Source organism: Erythrolamprus reginae, chromosome 13, assembly GCF_031021105.1.
Source record: "Erythrolamprus reginae isolate rEryReg1 chromosome 13, rEryReg1.hap1, whole genome shotgun sequence".
Taxonomy (NCBI): domain Eukaryota; kingdom Metazoa; phylum Chordata; class Lepidosauria; order Squamata; family Dipsadidae; genus Erythrolamprus; species Erythrolamprus reginae.
Window position 1 is genome coordinate 14,071,716 of NC_091962.1, and position 17,656 is coordinate 14,089,371.

Consider the following 17,656-nt stretch of genomic DNA (forward strand, 5'->3'; position numbering starts at 1 on the left):
TCCCTCTTTCTTTCTTTCTTTCTTTCTTTCTTTCTTTCTTTCTTTCTTTCTTTTGCTTTGGAGAATGGCTTGACTCCTTCTTCTTTGTGGCAACCCCTGAGATACTGGAAGGCTGCTATCATGTCTCCACTGGTCCTTCTTTTCATTAAACTAGACATAAACCCATGTCCTGCAACCATTCTTCATATGTTTTAACCTCCAGTCCCCTAATCATCTTTATCGCTCTTCTCTGCACTCTTTCTAGAGTCTCAACATCCTTTTTGCTTTGTGGCAAACAAAACTGAATGCTGTATTCCACGTGTGGCCTCACCAAGGCCTTTTAAAGTGGTATTAAAACTTCACATGATTCTCTCCCAGCAACTCTGACATAACAGGAAACTTGGATCCTCCGAGGAGGAGATAACAAGGAAGAACTACGAACACGCGTTGATGCTGCAGCAAATCTTTATTTAATGAATAGAAAATTTGAGTACCATTTGCCATGGAATTGTGGTCCAACCCCAAGGAGGAAAGGAAATCAGGAGAAGAAGAAGATGTTGGAGGTGGAAGAGAAAGATCAAAACCAGGTTTGGCAACACTGCCAGGGAGATTTCCACAACTTTGAAGACCCCCAGTAGAAAGAGAATCCATCCAGGATGTGAGCTTTTCTTCATCGGTCAGAGAGAGGAATCCCCAGGAAATGGAAGAAAACGAAGGTCCATGAAGTCTTAGTCCTGAACTCAGATGGCAAGAGTCAGTTGCAGGTGGTGTTTCTACATGCATTTGAAGGGAAGTCCCTGAGCCTTGAGCTTCCAACAGAAGACCCAGAAACACCGGCTCTGAATCCCCCCCCCCACTAACCAGCAAGGATGTTCTACGGAGGTTGGGTCTTGAAAGGAAGACGATGAGAGGAGATGGCTGGATGATTGGTTCAGATGGAGGGGCCTGGCTGATGCTGTTCACGTTGGCCCCATAGGTTAAACCCAGAAAGATATCATCAGGAACAGGGAAGGCAATTATCTAATATGACATGGAAACTATCAAGCAGAGCATAGAGGAAGGTTACCTCTGTAAGGTTCCATCTAATACATCAGCTTCTTTCGAGAACATTATTCTAGCCCCTCTTGGCCATTGGCTACAAGCTACCCTCATTCTGCTAAATGTCCCAGTTCTTTTGTCCAGTTGCTCCTGTCTTTTCGCAGCCTGCAAATTTTGGAAAATATGGAACCCTCCACAACTCGTAGATCCATATCTTGAATACATGGATTGCTGAAGATAGACCTCTGTCCAAAGAGAACAACCAGAAATCTTCAGCATAAACCTCTTAGGGATTCTAAGGAATATTAAGGCCTGGGCATCCCTCCTCAACCCTTTGTCTTTGTGTGCTATCTCAAATGGATGACATACGTCATGAGAATCATTCTTACTTTCTCCTTTCTATGATTGTTCATCACCTGGGCAGTGAGATGATGCTAAACACCTATACAACATCCTGATAGAATATAGATTTCTACCCAGCTGAGTAAAATCAGAAATAGTCCAAGCATTGAAGGAGAGAGACAGAAAGAGAGAGACAGAGACAGAGAGAGTCAAGGAGAAACCAACGCAGCCAATTCCATCACTTACCAAGTTCTCGAAGGAGAAGAATGGAGAAGCAGAGATGACCGGATGGAAAATTGAGGACCAAACATCCTTTTATAACGTGCAAAAGTTGAGGTGGGACCCTTGACCCTCACAAGAGACCATAAAAACTAACTAACTAACTAACTTACTAACTAACTAACTAACTAACTAACTAACTAACTAACTAAGTCCTTCGGGATTGGGTGGCATAGAAGTTGAATAAATATATATGAATTCCCAAGAATTTCAAAGCTCATTAAAGCATTTAAGGAGCATAAAATGATGTGGTAGGCATATAATTTTGGTGGCACCATGAATATATAAATTATATAGAGCTGAATTGGTGAGAAGGGAAATTTAGTTATTTATTTATTTTTATGGTCTGTGATGCTCTGGGGCCTCACCTGTACTTTTGCATGGTATATAAGGATGTTTAGTCCTTGCGTTTTCCATCCGGTCATCTCTGCTTCTCCATTCTTCTCCTTCGAGAACTTGGTAAGTGATGGAATTGGCTGTGTTGGTTTCTCCTTGACTCTCTGTCTCTGTCTCTCTCCCCCCCCTCCCCCGTCTCCCTCCTTCTCTGCTTGGACTTCTTGTGATTTCACTCAGCTGGGTAGAAATCTACATTCTCTTAGGAGGTTGTATAGGTGGTTAGCATCATCTCAATGCACAGTTGATGACCAAACATAGAAACATAGAAGTCTGACGGCAGAAAAAGACCTCATGGTCCATCTAGTCTGCCCTTATACTATTTTCTGTATTTTATCTTAGGATGGATATATGTTTATCTCAGGCATGTTTAAATTCAGTTACTGTGGATTTATCTACCACGTCTGCTGGAAGTTTGTTCCAAGGATCTACTATTCTTTCAGTAAAATAATATTTTCTCATGTTGCTTTTGATCTTTCCCCCAACTAACTTCAGATTGTGCCCCCTTGTTCTTGGGTTCACTTTCCTATTAAAAACACTTCCCTCCTGGACCTTATTTAACCCTTTAATATATTTAAATGTTTCGATCATGTCCCCCCTTTTCCTTCTGTCCTCCAGACTATACAGATTGAGTTTATGAAGTCTTTCCTGATAGGTTTTATTCTTAATGTAGCCCGTCTTTGGACCCGTTCACTTTTGTCAATATCTTTTTGTAGGTGAGATCTCCAGAACTGAACACAGTATTATCCCAAATGTGGTCTCACCAGCACTCTATATGGCGGGATCATAATCTCCCTCTTCCTGCTTGTTATACCTCTAGCTATGCAGCCAAGCATAGAAAGGAGAAATTAAGAAAGACAAAGGAGAAATTAAGAAAGACAAAGTGTTGAGAAGGGATGCCCAGGTCTTAACATTCCTTATAATCCCTAAGAGTTTTAATTATGATGAAAATTGCTGGTTCTTCTCTATCTTCTTGAAAAGCCAAGTTGAAAGTACGCAAGAATACACAAGATATAGATCTAACAGTTGTGGAGGGTTCCATATTTTCCAAAATTTGCAAGCTACAAAAGGACAGGAGCAACTGGACAAAAGAAATGAGATATTTAGCAGAATGAGGGTAGCCGGTAGCCAATGGCCAAGAGGGACTAGAATAATGTTCTTGAAAGAAGTTGATGGATTATCTGAAACCCCACAGAAGAAACCTTCCTCTATGCTCTGGTTGATATTGTCCATGTCATATTTGATCATTCTCTTCCCTTTTCCTGACCATCCTGAATAAAACTATGTTATGTTTTCTTTTCAGACATTCCTCCATCTTTCTGAAGATGTCGTCAGCCAGGCTGGGCATAACCACTGGGGCTAACGTGAGCAGCACTAGCCAGGCCCCTTCATTTGGTGTCATTATCCAGCCACCTCCAGTTGTTGTCTTCCTTCCAGGACCTTTCATCAATGCCACCTCTGAGCCGGTTCGTGGTAGGGGATTCACGGCCGGTGCTTCTGGGTCTTCTGGTGGAAGCTCAAGGCTCAGATACTTCCCTTGAAACCCATGTAGTCCCTCTAAGTGGTAAAGACATGTCTGCTTCCATAAGGAACCTCCGGCAACTGACTCTTGGAATCTGAATTTATGACTAAGATCTCATAGACCTTCGCTTTCTTTTATCTCCTGGTGATATCTCTGTCTGTAAAAGCTCATATTCTCAATGGAGTCTCTTTCTCCATTTGGGGTCGTCAAAGTTGTGGGAATCTACCTGGTAGTATTACCAAACCTGGTTTTGATCTTCCTCTTCCTTCTCCAATATCTAGGAAGAGGAAGATCAAAACCAGGTTTGGTAATACTACCATGTAGATTCCCACAACTTTGGACGACCCAAATGGATGAAAGAGACTCCATTGAGAATATGAGCTTTTACAGACAGAGATATCACCAGGAGATAAAAGAAAGCGAAGGTCTATGAGATCTTAGGTCATAATTCGAGATTCCAAGAGTCAGTGCCGGAGGTCCTTATGGAAGCAGACATTTCTGTTCTACTCCCGAGCTGAAATTCGGGATACGAGCCGAGCATCCACTAGGTGGCGCAAGAATCCTTGCTTTTGGTTATCTCGGAGGGGGGAAAGTTATTTGTTCCAGAATACGAGTTGCCTCGAGAGACAAGCTCCCTTATGGAACCAATTATGCTCGTATCTAGGGGTACTATTGTTCCCGGTTATGTCAGCACTTATTCTTTTTATTTATTTTATTGGATTTATATGCCACCTCTCTCCGAGGACTCGGGATGGCTCACAGCATGTACAGAAAGAACAGAAAACAATAATAACAATCCAATTATACCTTAAAAAAACAATCTTAAAATTCTAATTAAAAACTATCAATATCATTCATTCAGCAGTCAAACTAAGCGTTCACTGGTCGGGGGGAATGTCTAAGGAACCCCAGGCCTGGCGGCAAAGATGAGTTTTTAAACTTTTTCAGAAGGCGAGGAGGGTGGGGGCAGTACGAATCTATGGGGGGGTGCTGATTCCAGAGGGCTGGGCCCCCCACAGAGAAGGCTCTTCCCCTAGGTCCCGCCAGCCGACATTGTTTGGTTGACGGGACGCTAAGGAGACCAACTCTGTGGGACCTCACCGGTCGCTGGGATTCATGTGGCAGAAGGCGGTCTTGGAGATAATCTGTTCCTATGCCATGTAGGGCTTTATAGCTCATAACCAACACTTTGAATTGTGTCTGGAAACAAATTGGTAGCCAATAATCGTAATCATAATCATAATCATAATCATAATCATAAATAGTGTTAGTATTATTATTATTATTATTATTATTATTATTATTATTATTATTATTATTTATTGGATTTGTATGGTGCCTCTCTCCATAGACTCGGGGCGGCTAACAGCAATAATAAACACAACATGTACAATCCAATGATAAAAAAACAACTAAAAACCCCTATTATAAAACCAAACATACACACAAACATACCATGCATAACTTGTAATGGCCTAGGGGGAAGAGCTATCTCAACTCCCCCATGCCTGGCGGTATAAATGAGTCTTGAGTAGTTTACGAAAGACAGGGAGGGTGGGGGCAGTTCTAATCTCCGGGGGGAGTTGGTTCCAGAGGGCCAGGGCTGCCACAGAGAAGGCTCTTCCCCTGGGGCCCACCAAATGACATTGTTTAGTCGACGGGACCCGGAGAAGGCCAACTCTGTGGGACCTTATCGGTCGCTGGGCTTTGTGCGGTAGCAGGCGGATCTGGAGGTAATCTGCCCATTGCCATGTAGGGCTTTAAAGGTCATGACCAACACTTTGAATTGTGACCGGAAACTGATCGGCAGCCAATGCAAGGCACAGAGTGTTGAAGAAACGTGGGCGAATCTTGGAAGCCCCACGATGGCTCTCGCGGCTGCCTTCTGCACGATCTGAAGTTTCCAAACACTTTTCAAAGGTAGCCCCATGTAGAGAGCATTGCAGTAATCGAACCTCGAGGTGATGAGGGCTTGAGCATTGCAGTAGTTGTGCTCTAATCCAGACTTTCCTTGCAAGGGTTGTGGCCAACATTCCCTCCAATTTTTTTTTTCAGTGTGGGAGGAAAAGTTTGAGTGGCACATTTTCATGCCTGAGAATCTGAATTTTTTTCACAGATGTCACCCAAGACAACAATGAAATCTTTGTTAATTGAAACTCAAAGTCATTTTGATTCAATGTACCACTTAATTACAATTGTTGTGTATCGGTATCGCTTACAATACTGCAAGATCTTTGCTGAGATAGACTCCCGGGAATTTAAAGGAGGAAACTGTTTCCCTACAGCCTCTCATGGTAAAGTGGGGCAGGGTCCTTTCTCTTCTTCCAGAGGTCTAACACCATCTCCTCCTTGTCTTCCTGATGTTCAGGTGCAAATTGTTTTCTAAGCACCATGGGGATAGTGATTGAACCTCCCCCGGATTGTGTTCTGTGCATGGCCCCCAAATAGAAACCCCCGACTCAAAACCCTTTATTGTATGAATAAATCAAATTCTTTATTGATATATTGCTTGTGGGGAGCTGCTCCGAGTCCCCGGAGAGGGGGGGGCATACATATCTAATTAATATAATTATAGTTATAGTTATAGTTAGTTATATTATAATTATATTATAATATTATATAATAATAATAATTATTATTATTATTATAATTATAAATATTATAATAATAATAATAATAATAATTATTATTATTATTATTATTATTATTATTATCATTATCACACATAATGAAAAGCAGGTTTTAAACGGGCTTTTCATGGGCTTTCCTAAATATGCCCATGTTACACCAACACTCCGCAGTCTGCATTGGTTGCATTGATTGCCGATCGGTTTCCGGTCACAATTCAAAGTCTTGGTTATCACCTATAAAGCCCTTCATGGCATCGGACCAGAATATCTTTGGGACCATTTTCTGCCGCACGAATCCCAGCGACCAGTTAGGTCCCACAGAGTTGGCCTTGTCCAGGTCACATCGACTAAACAATGTCGTTTGGCGGGCCCCAGGGGAAGAGCTTTCTCTGTGGCAGCCCCGGCCCTCTGGAATCAACTCCCCCCGGAGATTAGAACTGCCCCCACTCTCCTTGTCTTTCATAAATTATTCAAGACCCACCTATATCGCCAGTCATGGGGGAACTGAGTCACCTCCCCCAGGTATGTTTGGTATGTATGTGTTGTTTGGTTTTCAATGATGGGGTTTTATATGTTTTTTCTCTTTTAATATTAGATTTGTTCCACTGTAACATTGTTTTTATTATTGTTGTGAGCCGCCCCGAGTCTTTGGAGAGGGGCGGCATACAAATCTAATAAATTATTATTATTATTATTATTATTATTATTATTATTATTATTATTTCCACTCTCATGTCCTGCTCATTCTCTGACGGGGACCACTCCCCCATTGTTATATCAGCCCCCTCTAGTGGTTCCTCAGTCTCAAACAGGTCACTTTCCACCTCTGCACAGCTGGCAACCCACTGGCCCCGGGTATCCATAGGGGTCTGGCCCATCGTCCATGACTTGAGGTGGACAAGGAGCACCCAAAGCAGATTGGAGTGGAGCAGTTAAGCAGTTAACTGGGGACTTGGATCCTCCTCTGAGGAGCTAAGAAGGAAGGACTGTGAAAGAAACACATGTTGATGCTGAAGTGAATCTTTATTTCATAGATAGAAATTTTGAGTACATTGGCCATGAAATTGGGGTCCAACCCCAAGGAGGACAGAATCCCATCAGAGGAAAGGAAATGAAGATAAGAAGATGTTGGAGGCAGAAGAGAAAGAACAAAACCAGAGTTGGCACTACTCCAAAGTAGATTTCCACAACCTTGAAGACACCAAGGAGAAAGAATCCATCCAGAATGTGACCTTTTCTTCTCCTTTCAGAGAAAGCTATCTCCAGGAGGTTAAAGAAAGGAAAAGTCCATGAAGTCTTAGTCATAAACTCAGATTGCTAGAGTCAGTTGCCGGTGGTTCCTTCTGAGAGCAAGAAATGTCCTGACTATGTACAGGGACTACTTGGCTTTCATGGGAAGTATCTGAGACTTGAGCTTCCACCAGAAGACCCAGAAACACCGGCAGTGAATCCCCCCACACGAACCAACTCATACGTGGAACCAAGGATGCCTCCTGGAATGACAACAGCGACAGTAGCTGGCTGGATCACGACTTCAGTTGGAGAGGCCTGGCTGATGCTATTCACATTGGCCCCAAGGATTGTACCCAGCGTGACTGAGGACATCTTGAAAAAGATGGAGGAATGTTTGAAAATAAAAAAATAACATAGTTTTATTCAACATTGTCGGGAATAGGGAAGGCAATGATCAAAGGTGAGATGGACAATATCAACCAGAGCATAGAGGAAGGTTTCTTCTGTGTGGTTCCACCTAATCCATCAACTCCTTTCGAGAACATTATTCTAGCCCCTCTTGGTCATTAGCTACAGGCTACCCTCCTCCTCCCAAATGTCTCATTTCTTTTGTGCAATTGCTCCTGTGCTTTTGTAGCTTGCAAATTTTAGAAAACATGGAACCCTCCACAACTGGTAGCTCCATATCTTGTGTACTCCCAACTTGGCTTTACGAGAATTGAAGGTCATTGAACAGATTGATTGCAGAAGATAGACCTCTGTCCAAAGAGAAGAACAAACCATCTTCAGCATAGTTAAACCTCTTAGGGATTCTAAGGAATATTAAGACCTGATATGGATGATATACCTTGCAAGAATCATTCTTAATTTCCCCTTTCTATGCTTGTTCATCAACTGTGCATTGAGATGATGCTAAACACCTATACAACATCCTGATAGGATATAGATTTCTACCCAGCTGAGTGAAATCAGAAATAGTCCAGGCAGAGAAGGAGAGAGAGAGACAGAGAGAGAGAGAGAAAAAGAAAAGAAAGACAGACAGAGAGAGAGACAAAGAGATGCATTTAAGCCATGGATTCAGATAGAGTAGAGCAGAGCAGAGCAGGGCGGAATAGAATAGATAGAATGGAATGGAATGGAATGGAATGGAACGGAACAGAACGGAACAGAATACAATAGAATTCTTTATTGGCCAAGTGTGATTGAACACGCAAGGAATTTGTCTTTGGTGCAGATGCTCTCAGGGTACATCAAAGAAAAAGAGACATTTGTCAAGAGGTTGAGTTACAACACTTACTGATTGTCCTAGGGGTCAAATAAGTAATGAGGAAACAATCAATATTAATAAAAATCTTAAGGATACAAGCAGCAAATTACAGTCATAGGTGGGAGGAAATGGGTGATAGGAATCATGGGAAAAAAACTAGTAGTAATAGTAGTGTTGAGGAAATTAGTAGTTAGTAGGAGTAGTAATAGTTTGACAGTGTTGAGGGAATTATTTGTTTAAAAAAATAAGTTAAATGAGGACCCGGATTGTGGGGGCAATAGCCTAGCTCTGTTTAAAAAAGTGCTATTGCTAACAAGTTGTAAGCCGCCCTGAGTCTAAGGAGATGGGCGGCATAAAAATTGATTGATTGAATGAATGAATGAATAAATAAATAAACAAATAAACAAACAAACAAATAAACCAACAAATAAATAAATAATAAATAGAGTAGAACAGAACAGAGCAGAAGAACAGAGTTGGAAGGGACCTTGGAGGTCTTCTAGTCCAACCCCCAGCTTAGGCAGGAAACCCTACACCACTTCAGAAAGATGGTTATCCAACATCTTAAAAATTTAGCATTAGCATTTAGACATATATCGCTTCCCAGTGCTTTACAGCCTCTCTAAGCAGTTTACAGAGAGTCAGCCTCTTGCCCCCAACAATCTGGGTCCTCATTTGACCCACCTCGGAAGGATGGAAGGCTGAGTCAACTTTGACCCTACTGAGATTCGATCTGCCAAACTGCTGGCACCCGGTAATTAGCAGAAGTAGTCTGCAGTACTGTACTCTAACCACTGTGTCATCAAATTCCAGTGTTGGAGCATTCCCAATGTCTGGAGGCAAATTGTTTCACTGATTTAATGTTCACACTGTGCGGAAATTTCTCCTGAGTTCTAAGTGTCCTCTCTCTTTGTTTAGTTTCCACCTGTTACTTCATGTTCTGCCCTCAGGTGCTTTGGAGAATAGGTTGACTCCTTCTTCTTTGGGGCAGCCTCTGATATACTGGAAGGGTGCTATTATGTCTCCCCGGTCCTCCCTCTTTCTTTCTTTCTTTCTTTCTTTCTTTCTTTCTTTCTTTCTTTCTTTTGCTTTGGAGAATGGCTTGACTCCTTCTTCTTTGTGGCAACCCCTGAGATACTGGAAGGCTGCTATCATGTCTCCACTGGTCCTTCTTTTCATTAAACTAGACATAAACCCATGTCCTGCAACCATTCTTCATATGTTTTAACCTCCAGTCCCCTAATCATCTTTATCGCTCTTCTCTGCACTCTTTCTAGAGTCTCAACATCCTTTTTGCTTTGTGGCAAACAAAACTGAATGCTGTATTCCACGTGTGGCCTCACCAAGGCCTTTTAAAGTGGTATTAAAACTTCACATGATTCTCTCCCAGCAACTCTGACATAACAGGAAACTTGGATCCTCCGAGGAGGAGATAACAAGGAAGAACTACGAACACGCGTTGATGCTGCAGCAAATCTTTATTTAATGAATAGAAAATTTGAGTACCATTTGCCATGGAATTGTGGTCCAACCCCAAGGAGGAAAGGAAATCAGGAGAAGAAGAAGATGTTGGAGGTGGAAGAGAAAGATCAAAACCAGGTTTGGCAACACTGCCAGGGAGATTTCCACAACTTTGAAGACCCCAAGTAGAAAGAGAATCCATCCAGGATGTGAGCTTTTCTTCATCGTTCAGAGAGAGGAATCCCCAGGAAATGGAAGAAAACGAAGGTCCATGAAGTCTTAGTCCTGAACTCAGATGGCAAGAGTCAGTTGCAGGTGGTGTTTCTACATGCATTTCAAGGGAAGTCCCTGAGCCTTGAGCTTCCAACAGAAGACCCAGAAACACCGGCTCTGAATCCCCCCCCCCCCCACTAACCAGCAAGGATGTTCTACGGAGGTTGGGTCTTGAAAGGAAGACGATGAGAGGAGATGGCTGGATGATTGGTTCAGATGGAGGGGCCTGGCTGATGCTGTTCACGTTGGCCCCATAGGTTAAACCCATAGGTTAAACCCAGAAAGATATCATCAGGAACAGGGAAGGCAATTATCTAATATGACATGGAAACTATCAAGCAGAGCATAGAGGAAGGTTACCTCTGTAAGGTTCCATCTAATACATCAGCTTCTTTCGAGAACATTATTCTAGCCCCTCTTGGCCATTGGCTACAAGCTACCCTCATTCTGCTAAATGTCCCAGTTCTTTTGTCCAGTTGCTCCTGTCTTTTCGCAGCCTGCAAATTTTGGAAAATATGGAACCCTCCACAACTGGTAGATCCATATCTTGAATACATGGATTGCTGAAGATAGACCTCTGTCCAAAGAGAACAACCAGAAATCTTCAGCATAAACCTCTTAGGGATTCTAAGGAATATTAAGGCCTGGGCATCCCTCCTCAACCCTTTGTCTTTGTGTGCTATCTCAAATGGATGACATACGTCATGAGAATCATTCTTACTTTCTCCTTTCTATGATTGTTCATCACCTGGGCAGTGAGATGATGCTAAACACCTATACAACATCCTGATAGAATATAGATTTCTACCCAGCTGAGTAAAATCAGAAATAGTCCAAGCATTGAAGGAGAGAGACAGAAAGAGAGAGACAGAGACAGAGAGAGTCAAGGAGAAACCAACGCAGCCAATTCCATCACTTACCAAGTTCTCGAAGGAGAAGAATGGAGAAGCAGAGATGACCGGATGGAAAATTGAGGACCAAACATCCTTTTATAACGTGCAAAAGTTGAGGTGGGACCCTTGACCCTCACAAGAGACCATAAAAACTAACTAACTAACTAACTTACTAACTAACTAACTAACTAACTAACTAAGTCCTTCGGGATTGGGCGGCATAGAAGTTGAATAAATATATATGAATTCCCAAGAATTTCAAAGCTCATTAAAGCATTTAAGGAGCATAAAATGATGTGGTAGGCATATAATTTTGGTGGCACCATGAATATATAAATTATATAGAGCTGAATTGGTGAGAAGGGAAATTTAGTTATTTATTTATTTTTATGGTCTGTGATGCTCTGGGGCCTCACCTGTACTTTTGCATGGTATATAAGGATGTTTAGTCCTTGCGTTTTCCATCCGGTCATCTCTGCTTCTCCATTCTTCTCCTTCGAGAACTTGGTAAGTGATGGAATTGGCTGTGTTGGTTTCTCCTTGACTCTCTGTCTCTGTCTCTCTCCCCCCCTCCCCCCGTCTCCCTCCTTCTCTGCTTGGACTTCTTGTGATTTCACTCAGCTGGGTAGAAATCTACATTCTCTTAGGAGGTTGTATAGGTGGTTAGCATCATCTCAATGCACAGTTGATGACCAAACATAGAAACATAGAAGTCTGACGGCAGAAAAAGACCTCATGGTCCATCTAGTCTGCCCTTATACTATTTTCTGTATTTTATCTTAGGATGGATATATGTTTATCTCAGGCATGTTTAAATTCAGTTACTGTGGATTTATCTACCACGTCTGCTGGAAGTTTGTTCCAAGGATCTACTATTCTTTCAGTAAAATAATATTTTCTCATGTTGCTTTTGATCTTTCCCCCAACTAACTTCAGATTGTGCCCCCTTGTTCTTGGGTTCACTTTCCTATTAAAAACACTTCCCTCCTGGACCTTATTTAACCCTTTAATATATTTAAATGTTTCGATCATGTCCCCCCTTTTCCTTCTGTCCTCCAGACTATACAGATTGAGTTTATGAAGTCTTTCCTGATAGGTTTTATTCTTAATGTAGCCCGTCTTTGGACCCGTTCACTTTTGTCAATATCTTTTTGTAGGTGAGATCTCCAGAACTGAACACAGTATTATCCCAAATGTGGTCTCACCAGCACTCTATATGGCGGGATCATAATCTCCCTCTTCCTGCTTGTTATACCTCTAGCTATGCAGCCAAGCATAGAAAGGAGAAATTAAGAAAGACAAAGGAGAAATTAAGAAAGACAAAGTGTTGAGAAGGGATGCCCAGGTCTTAACATTCCTTATAATCCCTAAGAGTTTTAATTATGATGAAAATTGCTGGTTCTTCTCTATCTTCTTGAAAAGCCAAGGTGAAAGTACGCAAGAATACACAAGATATAGATCTAACAGTTGTGGAGGGTTCCATATTTTCCAAAATTTGCAAGCTACAAAAGGACAGGAGCAACTGGACAAAAGAAATGAGATATTTAGCAGAATGAGGGTAGCCGGTAGCCAATGGCCAAGAGGGACTAGAATAATGTTCTTGAAAGAAGTTGATGGATTATCTGAAACCCCACAGAAGAAACCTTCCTCTATGCTCTGGTTGATATTGTCCATGTCATATTTGATAATTCTCTTCCCTTTTCCCGACCATCCTGAATAAAACTATGTTATGTTTTCTTTTCAGACATTCCTCCATCTTTCTCAAGATGTCCTCAGACAGGCTGGGTACAATCCCTGGGGCTAATGTGACTAGCATCAGCCAGGCCCCTCCATCTGAAGTCGTGATCCAGCCCCCTCCATTTGTTGTCATCGTTCCAGGAGCTATCCTCAGTTCCACCTCTGAGCCGGTTCGTGTGGAGGGATTCACGGCCGGTGCTTCTGGGTCTTCTGGTGGAAGCTCAAGGCTCAGATACTTCCATTGAAACCCATGTAGTCCCTCTAAGTGGTAAAGACATGTCTGCTTCCAGAAGGAACCACCGGCAACTGACTCTTGGAATCTGAATTTATGACTAAGATCTCATAGACCTTCACTTTCTTTTATCTCCTGGTGATATCTCTGTCTGTAAAAGCTCATATTCTCAATGGAGTCTCTTTCTCCATTTGGGGTCGTCAAAGTTGTGGGAATCTACCTGGTAGTATTACCAAACTTGGTTTTGATCTTCCTCTTCCTCCTCCAATATCTTCTTATCCTGATTTCCTTTCCTCCAATGGAATTCCACTCCTCAGGTTGGACCACAATTTCATTGCAAATAAAGATTCACTGCAGCATCAACATGTGTTTTCTTTGTGGTTCTTCCTTGTTATCTCCTCCTTAGAGGATCCAAGTACAGTAGTACCTCTAGATACGAGCCGCTCTACATGCGAGTATTTCAAGATACGAGCCAGGAGGGGAGAGACATTTCTGTTCTACTCCCGAGCTGAAATTCGGGATACGAGCCGAGCGTCCACTAGGTGGCGCAAGAATCCTTGCTTTTGGTTATCTCGGAGGGGGGAAAGTTATTTGTTCCAGAATACGAGTTGCCTCGAGAGACAAGCTCCCTTATGGAACCAATTATGCTCGTATCTAGGGGTACTATTGTTCCCGGTTATGTCAGCACTTATTCTTTTTATTTATTTTATTGGATTTATATGCCACCTCTCTCCGAGGACTCGGGATGGCTCACAGCATGTACAGAAAGAACAGAAAACAATAATAACAATCCAATTATACCTTAAAAAAACAATCTTAAAATTCTAATTAAAAACTATCAATATCATTCATTCAGCAGTCAAACTAAGCGTTCACTGGTCAGGGGGGAAGGTCTAAGGAACCCCAGGCCTGGCGGCAAAGATGAGTTTTTAAACTTTTTCAGAAGGCGAAGAGGGTGGGGGCAGTACGAATCTATGGGGGGGTGCTGATTCCAGAGGGCTGGGCCCCCCACAGAGAAGGCTCTTCCCCTAGGTCCCGCCAGCCGACATTGTTTGGTTGACGGGACGCTAAGGAGACCAACTCTGTGGGACCTCACCGGTCGCTGGGATTCATGTGGCAGAAGGCGGTCTTGGAGATAATCTGTTCCTATGCCATGTAGGGCTTTATAGCTCATAACCAACACTTTGAATTGTGTCTGGAAACAAATTGGTAGCCAATAATCGTAATCATAATCATAATCATAATCATAATCATAAATAGTATTATTATTATTATTATTATTATTATTATTTATTGGATTTGTATGGTGCCTCTCTCCATAGACTCAGGGCGGCTAACAGCAATAATAAACACAACATGTACAATCCAATGATAAAAAAACAACTAAAAACCCCTATTATAAAACCAAACATACACACAAACATACCATGCATAACTTGTAATGGCCTAGGGGGAAGAGCTATCTCAACTCCCCCATGCCTGGCGGTATAAATGAGTCTTGAGTAGTTTACGAAAGACAGGGAGGGTGGGGGCAGTTCTAATCTCCGGGGGGAGTTGGTTCCAGAGGGCCAGGGCTGCCACAGAGAAGGCTCTTCCCCTGGGGCGCACCAAATGACATTGTTTAGTCGACGGGACCCGGAGAAGGCCAACTGTGTGGGACCTTATCGGTCGCTGGGATTTGAGCGGTAGCAGGCGGATCTGGAGGTAATCTGCCCATTGCCATGTAGGGCTTTAAAGGTCATGACCAACACTTTGAATTGTGACCGGAAACTGATCGGCAGCCAATGCAAGCCACAGAGTGTTGAAGAAACGTGGGCGAATCTTGGAAGCCCCACGATGGCTCTCGCGGCTGCCTTCTGCACGATCTGAAGTTTCCGAACACTTTTCAAAGGTAGCCCCATGTAGAGAGCATTGCAGTAATCGAACCTCGAGGTGATGAGAGCTTGAGCATTGCAGTAGTTGTGCTCTAATCCAGACTTTCCTTGCAAGGGTTGTGGCCAACATTCCCTCCAATTTTTTTTTTCAGTGTGGGAGGAAAAGTTTGAGTGGCACATTTTCATGCCTGAGAATCTGAATTTTTTTCACAGATGCCACCCAAGACAACAATGAAATCTTTGTTATTTGAAACTCAAAGTCATTTTGATTCAATGTACCACTTAATTACAATTGTTGTGTATCGGTATCGCTTACAATACTGCAAGATCTTTGCTGAGATAGACTCCCGGGAATTTAAAGGAGGAAACTGTTTCCCTACAGCCTCTCATGGTAAAGTAGGGCAGGGTCCTTTCTCTTCTTCCAGAGGTCTAACACCATCTCCTCCTTGTCTTCCTGATGTTCAGGTGCAAATTGTTTTCTAAGCACCATGGGGATAGTGATTGAACCTCCCCCGGATTGTGTTCTGTGCATGGCCCCCAGATAGAAACCCCCGACTCAAAACCTTTATTGTATGAATAAATCAAATTCTTTATTGATATATTGCTTGTGGGGAGCTGCTCCGAGTCCCCGGAGAGGGGGGGGATACATATCTAATAAATATAATTATAATTATAGTTATAGTTATAGTTATATTATAATTATATTATAATATTATATAATAATAATAATTATTACTATTATAAATATAATAATAATAATAATAATAACAATAATAATAATTATAATTATAATATTTTTATAATAATAATAATAATAATTATAATAATAATAATTATTATTATTATTATATAATGTTATAATATAATTATAATATAACTATAACTATAACTATAATTATATTTATTAGATTTGTATGCCCCCCCTCTTCGGGGACTCGGAGCAGCTCCCAACAAGCAATACTGTATATCAATAAAGAATTTGATTTATTCATACAATAAAGGATTTTGAGTCGGGGGTTTCTATCTGGGGGCCATGCACAGAACACAATTTTACTCAGCTGGGGAGAAATTTATATTCTATCAGGATGTTGTATATGTGTTTAGCATCATCTCAATGCCCAGGTGATGAAGAAACATAGAAAGAAGAAATTAAGAATGATTCTCACAAGGTATACCATCCGTTTGAGAGAGCACAAAAAGACAAAAGGGTTGAAGAGGGATGGCAAGGTCTTAATATACCTTAGAAACAAAGAAAGATAGAAGATTGACAGCAGAAAAAGACCTCATGGTCCATCTAGTCTGCCCTTATACTATTTCCATTTTACGATGGATCTATGTTTATCCCAGGCATGATTAAATTCAGTTCCTGTGGATTTAACCACCACGTCTGTTAGACGTTTGTTCCAAGCATCTACTACTCTTTCGGTCAAATCATATTTTCTCACGTTGCTTCTGATCTTTCCCCCAACTAATCTCAGATTGTGGCCCCTTGTTCTTGCGTTCAGTTTCCTATGAGTAACACTTCCCACCTGAACCTTATTTAACTCTTGGACATATTTCAATGTTTTGTTCATGTCCCCCCTTTCCCTTCTTTTCCTCTGGACTATACAGTTTGAAGTCTTTCCTGAATCCTTAAGCAGTTTAATTTTGCTGAAGATTCCTGGTTCGTCTCTTTGGACAGAGGTCTATCTTCAGCAATCGATGTGTCCAGTGATTCTCAATTCTCACATATCCAAGTTGGGAGAACCCAAGTGTATAAAAGATATGGAGCTACCCGTTGTGGAGCGTTCCATGTTTTCCAAAATTTGCAGGCTGTAAAAGAACAGGAGCAACTGGACAAAAGAAAGGAGACACTTAGCAGGAGGAGGGTAGCCTGTAACCAATGGCCAAGAGGGACTAGAGTAATGTTGAATGTATTAGCTGAAACCCCACAGAAGAAACCTTCCTCTATGCTCTGCTTGATACTCTCCAGGTCATGATAATTGCCTTCCCTGTTCCCAACCATCCTGAATAAAACTATATTATTTTATTTAAAACTATATTATTTATTTAAAACTATATTATTTATTCTTTTCAGACGTTCCTCTATCTTTCCCAAGATGTCTGCAGCCAGGATGGGTGTAACCGCTCGGGATAACATCAACTGGACCCCTCCATTGGAAATTAGATTTGAGCCATCTACTGTTGTTGTCATCATTCCAGGACGCTTCTCCCGTCCTCCGTTTGAGCGGGTTCTTGCTGGGGGACTCAGTGCTGATGTTTCTGGGACTTCTGGTGGCAGCAAAAGGTTCGGATTCTTCCTGTGAAACCCATGTCGTCCCTCTAAGTAGTTTTTTTTTTAATAAGTTTTTTAATTAAATTTTTCCACAACAAACAAACAAACAAACAAAAAAGAAAAAAAAAGAAAAAAAGCTTAAAGAAAAGTGTGCCCAACACCAATAATCCCTCCACCATTAGGGGGTTCAGTTATTTACAGTAAATTTCTATTTCTTCCTTGGCTTCG

The 17,656-nt window shown here is 41.8% G+C and overlaps 1 long non-coding RNA gene across 1 annotated transcript in view; it reads left to right on the plus strand.

Moving 5' to 3' along the window:
- The window catches only part of LOC139175124 (uncharacterized), a 120,083-nt gene extending 102,648 nt beyond the window's left edge, over positions 1–17,435 (plus strand). Inside the window, exon 3 of the long non-coding RNA XR_011560475.1 lies at positions 17,231–17,435. This is a non-coding gene — a long non-coding RNA (uncharacterized lncRNA). The remainder of the gene's footprint in view (positions 1–17,230) is intronic.
- Positions 17,436–17,656: the final 221 nt, after the last annotated feature.